At 43.2% G+C, this 6,941-nt stretch overlaps 1 long non-coding RNA gene across 1 annotated transcript; it reads left to right on the top strand.

Moving 5' to 3' along the window:
• The first annotated feature begins 1,872 nt into the window (after window positions 1–1,872).
• On the top strand, window positions 1,873–3,514 carry LOC140579116 (uncharacterized). The gene is made up of 2 exons (XR_011983315.1): window positions 1,873–2,157; window positions 3,016–3,514. It is a non-coding gene; the product is annotated as an uncharacterized lncRNA (long non-coding RNA).
• The last annotated feature ends 3,427 nt before the right edge of the window (window positions 3,515–6,941 follow it).

Here is a 6,941-nt window from a genome sequence, read left to right as displayed (position 1 = left end):
GATGGACATGGTCAGCAACAATACTCAGGTAGGCTGTGGCATTTAAACATTGCTCAGTTGGCACTAAGGGCCCCAAAGTGTGCGAATAAAATACTCTCCACACCATTATACCACAACCAATCTGAATTGTTGATACAAGGCAAGATGCATCAATGGTTTTATTTTGCTTACACCAAATTCTGACCCTACCATCTGGATGTTGCCGCAGTGAATTGAGACTCATCTGACCAGGCAACCTCTTTCCAGTCTTCCATTGTCTAATTTCGGTGAGCCCGTGCCCGCTGTAGCCTGAGTTTCCTGTTTGTAGCTGACAGGAGTGGCACCTGGTGTGGTCTTCTGCTGCTGTAGCCAATCAGCTTCAGAGTTGGATGTGTTGTGCATTCACAGATGCTCTTCTGCATACCTTGGTGGTAACGAGTTGTTGAGTTACTCTTGCCTTTCTATCACCTAGAGCCAGTCTGTCCCTGACCTCTGCCATCAACAAGGCATTTTTTTCCCAGAGAACCACAGCTCACTGGATGTTTTTTCTTTTTCGGCCCATTCTCTGTAAACCCTAAAGATGGTGAAAATACCAATCGATCAGCATATCCTGAAATACTCATACCAGTCCACCTAACACCAAGAACAATGTCACCTTCAAAGTCACTTAAATCCCCATTCTGGTGTTTGATATGAGCATGACTTTGATCTGCATGATTTTATACATTGTGCTGCTGACATACAGACAGGTGAACAGGTATACCTAATAGAGTGGCCAGTGAGTGTATTTCTAGTCTATCTGTTCATTTACTTTGTAGTTGGTGGTGCAATCTGCCTCACTGCTTAATGATCAGTCCAGTAACAGCACTCAGATCAACAGAGGAAGGTGCAATAGCTAAGAGGGCTGGGCTGGGTTGTAACACATCTTTAATAAGTGTTACAACCATCCCCTTACATACAAATAAGGACACTTCCTTGATTTTAATAATTTTACAGAATGTCTAGACAGTGGAAAAGAAAGACTGAAAGAGGTGTGCCTGCCAGTGTTTTTGAAAAAGCATCTGATGAGGTCACAAGGAAGGGCAAGTCAGTCAGGTCAGTTGCAAAGACACATGAGATCTGCCATGTAACACTGAACAGATACTGCAAATCACTGCAGAAGCTGAGAGACCAGGGGTCCAGTGATCTTCTCAGTGTAGGTTACCACAGCGGCGACAAAGTTTTCTCTGAGGTGCAGGAGAAGGTGCTGGCAGAATATTTGACTCAGGCGGCAGACCTGTATTATAGACTGACAGTATCTGGGCCCACCAAGCCTGTACTGCGGGGTTACCAAGATTCATTTGTCAGCATTGTGACCGATTAAGAACACACAAACACACATTATTTTTATTTGATTCTGAGGTTTTTTTGCTCAGATGCATTGTAGTAGAGTATTGATTAAGCATACATACCATTAAGAAAGTTTGTTCTAGCACACTAGTGGATATATGAGTTATGGTCAGTCTTCAAAAACTTCTTTTTGAACCATATAGCACAGTGTGGCCAGTGTTTTTGCTTCTTTTGTCTAACTGTTGCAACTTACCGCAACACGTGTTACATCCTACCCTGGTAGTGGGGCAGGTTGTAGCAAAGGAACACCATGTAGGCCTATTTGTCATGAACTCACCAGGTCTGTGATATTCTTGCAGAGGTTTGACTTGGTGCAGTTTGTAGCAAACAAACTTAATGGGGTACTTAATAGAAAAAATTAGGTTTAACATGGATTAACAGATATTCGCCGAAAGATTTCTTGCTGTGAGCGTTTCAGCTTGAAAGCTTGAGTGTCACCCCAGATGCGTCAGAGTTGGCAACCCTGCTTACGGCCCGAATCGCACCTACGACCGGTCAGTCCGAGCCGATCGCAGCCGAAAGTTGCCGACGACCTGCATAGGATCGTATTGTCTGTTATGGTACGAATGGGCATCCGTGACAACAGCTTGATTACTTTTGAATCACGTGTGCTTCTTTTCTCAAACTTCTTTCCAGCGCTTTAACGAGTGACTGTGTTTTTAAGTCTTCTAAAAAATGGAGAAAAACGAAATTACAGTCAAGATCAAAATTAAAATTAATATCAAAATAAAAATAAAGAAGGAAACAGAAAGGATAGATACGACGCGGAGGAAGTGTTACATGCCGAAGGTAAAGCCCTAGATTAAGAGACTATTAGAACACTTCGAGTTAGAATATAACATGTGTTATGCAGAAAAAGGCATCCCTGCCGTAGAATGCATGCCGGTGTTCTGACGAGTTGAGCTTTTTGGGGGTTAGGGTTTTAGGGGTTTTTGGGGGTTAGTGTAAGGGTTAGGGCTATCGATTAGCAAAAAGTGTTACAACCATACCCGGTCTCCCCTACGCATTCCCCGTAGACGCGGGGAAGTTTCTCAAACTTCTTTCCAGCGCTTTAACGAGTGACTGTGTTTTTAAGTCTTCTATAAAATGGAGAGAAACGAAATTAAAGTAATCAAGATCAAAATTGTAATTATTATCAAAATAAAAATAACAAGTAAGGAAACGGAAAGGATACATAAGACGCGGAGGAAGTGTTACATGCCGAAGGTAAAGCCCTAGATTAAGAGACTATTAGAACACTTGAATTAGAGTATAACATGCGTTATGAGGAAAAATGCATCCCTGCCGCAGAATGCATGCCGGTGTTCCGACGAGTTGAGCTTTTAGGGTTTTTTGGGGGGTTAGGGTTTTACGGGTTTTTTGGGGATTAGGGTAAGGGATAGGGCTATCAATTAGCACTACGGTAGCCTAACTCGACAAAGTAGCTCAACTCGTTTCAGATCAGTGACCAATCTGTCCGTGCAATATGGCGTGCTAAGGGAGGGTGCTGGATGAAATCGTATATGCTGCCGCTTAGGAGGTGGGGGGGCGGTGTTTCGCATACACCACAGTGTGAATTAGGACTGTTGCTGGTTTGCTTGTGGATATACCTTTAATACCCACAGAGGTTCAATACAATATCAATAACCTCTCCTTGTCTTAAAACAGAATACTGCTGGACTAATAGGCTATGGCCGGGGACGGCGAAGCACGGACTTCCATGGCTCCAGTGACCGGCGACCTGAGATGGGCCAGGGGCAGCCTCAGCAATCCGCCAGGAGTAATAGATTAATAATGGGCTATGGACGGGGACGGCGTATTAATAGAGATGTCGTGTAAGTGTTGGTAGGTAAGTTAGATAAGCTAAGGTAGGTAAGTTAGATAAGCTAAGGTAGGTAAGTTAGATAAGTTGACTTTCCCTGCCGGCCCCTGGAGGATGGGCTCCCCCTTTGAGTCTGGTCCCTCCCAAGGTTTCTTCCTAATAGGGAGTTTTTCCTTGCCACTGTCGCCTATGGCTTACTCACTGGGGGCTTTGGGTGGGGATGCTGTAAAGCGTTTTGAGACGGTGTAATGTGATATCGTGCTATACAATAATAAATGTGTTTGTAGATATGCTAGGATAAGATATGCTAGGATGTGAGCTTTACAATAAAACATATATTCAATATTTGTGTCTTTGTCGTCTCTTTTGTGCTGTGTCTGTCTTGGTTTGACAATCTTGCATCGTTAATTTATGTTTGGCACTCTCTCCTAAACGTCAATAAGCAGAGACAGAGGAATGGGAGGAAGGAACGGTTAAGTAAAAAAACAACCAAAAAAAAGTATCAAAATAAGTGTTGCCTTATTTTAATTTCAGCTTTACTACCACCTATGAGTTAATAGCTGCCAGTGTTTGTGTTAAAAGTGTGTAAATAAGTTTAACTCCGGTATATTACTGGAAAACGTGCCGGCTTCTGCCTGCTGTCATTCGGCTAACGTATAGGCGACTCTTCTGGTAAGTGTCAGGTAAAGTTGTCATTTAAAGTAATGCTAACGTGCATTGCCAGTTAGTAATTGTTTTACTGTGTCACGTTACGTCCTTTATAGTTGTAGTACAGTGCATTCTGAATCCATGCTAACTAGCTAGCTAGCTAATGTGAACATGAAGCAGTACTGCCTTCCAGCTTGAGGATTCCCACCCCGGTCCGCGGCCAGTTTTCCGCTGGGGCTTTGGCGGAGGGGTTGGTTCCAAATGCAAACGATTCCTTCATGTTCGTGTGTTGTGTTCAGAAATAAAAATAAAAGATAACTATCAAATTCAATGTTCATGTCCTATTATATAAGATAAGACTGTAAAATAACTTGACACGCATATGGATGCCATGCAGTCAGAGCATGATCAAGACAGGGTGTGAGTGGAAAAAACACAAATGTAACAGTATTTGAGGGAAGAGTGGGAAAGAGGGATATGTATGGAGAAGGAGGTTCCTCGGAGCTCCAAGATGTGAAAAATCTGGAATATAGCTATATAACATAGTTTTTGATAACCCCAGCATTTGTTTTTTAGGCAAGAATGGCAAGCAGATCAGAATTGGCCAGATTTGATGCTGCAGCTTTTATTGAAAGACAAAACAAAATTGAAAAGTGCCCAAGTTTGAATGACTGTGTTTATTTCAGTTATTTCATACTGAGCTCAAAGATTGATTTCATCATACAAATACAACACGCATAATGTTTACTTGAAATTACTGAAAAGTAAGTGATAGCAGAATCAGAGGGTCAATAACTTTTAATGTGGATTGTGCTCGGGATAGAAGCTACAGAAGAAAAGTGTAGATTTTTATTTTACAAAGTATGCAAATTAATTGTAATAATATTAGATGACATTAATTGCAAGACTAATAGTACTTTGAGAAGAAATGATTTGCCATTATTATTCTGCCATTATCATTGCTCCTTTCAGTAAATTATTCTTGATGCCCCCAGTCGGTAGCCCGTGTATGTAAATATGTGGGTAGGATGATGGTTAAAACCCCCCGATTCATGTGCAGCATTTGATCACAGGTGATCGCATTCATGCTGGGAAGAGTCATCCCATCTTAGTAGAGTCGCTGCTGAAGCTGTGTGAGAGCTTATTCTCCAGGTCTGACTAGTTTTCGTGTGGCACCCCACACTTCTGTCACAGTAGATAGTCCTGCCTGCCCTGCAGCTTAATCAATGAAGCGGCTCTTTCCTTACATCTAATTAATGTAGCAGCTGTTTACTTGCATCTATCACTGAAGCAGCTGCTTCCTTCCATTTGACCTACTATAGTAATTTATATATAGTGTTTCCTTTGCTTTTGTCAGTCTCTGCCATAATTCCCAAGTTTCTTTTGCAGTTTTTCCTGATATCTCTGCCACAGCTTCAGCTGCATTTTTTGCAGCCTCTCCTACACTGTCTGCTCTGGCTGCAACTTTGGTTCCTTCAACCCCCCTCCTATAGCTCCTGCTGCAGCCAAACCCCCCGCAGCTACACCCACTATTCCTACTACTGCTCCTACACCTAATGCCCCAACGGCCCCAGCTTCTGCAGCTGCTGCTCCCGCTGCCCCTAATGCCCCAGCTCACTCTCTCTCTTGCTCGTCTCCTGATCTCTGACTCTTCTGCTTTCTCTCCTCTCTCTTCCATCTTTTCTTTTTCACCTCCATTTCTATAGCGTCTGCTATTACCTGGAGTGATTTATTTGTGTAATGACAGGGAATCCTTATTCCCTGGCCTGCTATGTAGCTCAGTGGCTTGCATGAGCAGCTTAAAAGTTGACACCCTTCCAGTCATGGAACAAGGCTGGCCTTTGGTCTGTCTCACCTGTTTGTTTTATGGTTTTATTTTATCCTTAGCTTTTGGTCTATCCTGCTTGTGTTTTGTGTTTTCTGTGATAGCATGCATGACGTGGCACAGGCAAGGAAGAGAGTAGTATAAAGTCCAAATTCCTAGCATTTTGGTTTTGTTTTTTTGTCAGGTGAAAGTCTGTATGACCAGATATGTGTGTGACAAACTTGGTGTGGTTTAATGTACCAAAATAGCGACATTAAGCTTTTTCACATTAAGCGTTTTAGAATGTCCCCAAATAAGATGACGGAACAAAAAGTGGAAACGCTGCTGCTTTGAAAAAGTCTGCTGCCTTGAAAAATTAAAAAATTACGGTACGTAAGATGTGCAGAAGGCACGTGCATGTGAACAGGAACCTTCATTCCCAATAACGTGTGAAACGGCACCCCTGAAGTCACGCATTACAACGGTCACAAAATATGGCGCAACACCAGCAAGGAGCTACCCAGCTCCGCCTGAACCCTTTGGGAAATGCCAGACGGCGTTTTGGCCAGAGCGCACCGCGTGCATTCTTTGTTGCTCTCGCGATTTTCGTTCTGCTTCATATAAGTATCTGCTGCTCAACGGTCGCCCATCTTCTCTGCACGAGTGGGGCGACGCTGCTATGTCCCCTGCTGGCCGAGACAAGCCAAGAAATATGAGCGCAGGACCAGTGTCACCGTCGGAGCGGTATCACCACGATCCCGCGTAAAATGTCAGCGCAGATAACGTGAGAATCCTCATCACTACAGCTTAATATACGTAAATATACGTGGGGTCCTTATTCAGTGCCAGTGTATTTGGTGCCAGTCAATCATTGTCAAGAAGATACACACACTGGCCACACAGTTGCAGCACATTTGTCTGCTGTACCCTCATGCAAATCCATCCATCCATCCAAATCTCCCATCCCATCACATTCCATAGGTGCTCTATTGAAATCTAGTGACTGGAGGCCATTTGAGTACAGTGAACTTATTTTCATGTTCAAGAAACCAGTCTGAGATGATATGAGCTCTGTGACATGGCACGTTACCCTGCTGCAGTAGCTATTAGAAGCTGGGTACACTGTGGTCATAAAGGGATGGACATGGTCAGCAACAATACTCAGGTAGGCTGTGGCATTTAAACATTGCTCAGTTGGCACTAAGGGCCCCAAAGTGTGCGAATAAAATACTCTCCACACCATTATACCACAACCAATCTGAATTGTTGATACAAGGCAAGATGCATCAATGGTTTTATTTTGCTTACACCAAATTCTGA

Source organism: Paramormyrops kingsleyae, chromosome 17 (assembly GCF_048594095.1).
Source record: "Paramormyrops kingsleyae isolate MSU_618 chromosome 17, PKINGS_0.4, whole genome shotgun sequence".
Taxonomy (NCBI): Eukaryota; Metazoa; Chordata; class Actinopteri; order Osteoglossiformes; family Mormyridae; genus Paramormyrops; species Paramormyrops kingsleyae.
This window is presented reverse-complemented; position numbering and strand designations above follow the sequence as displayed.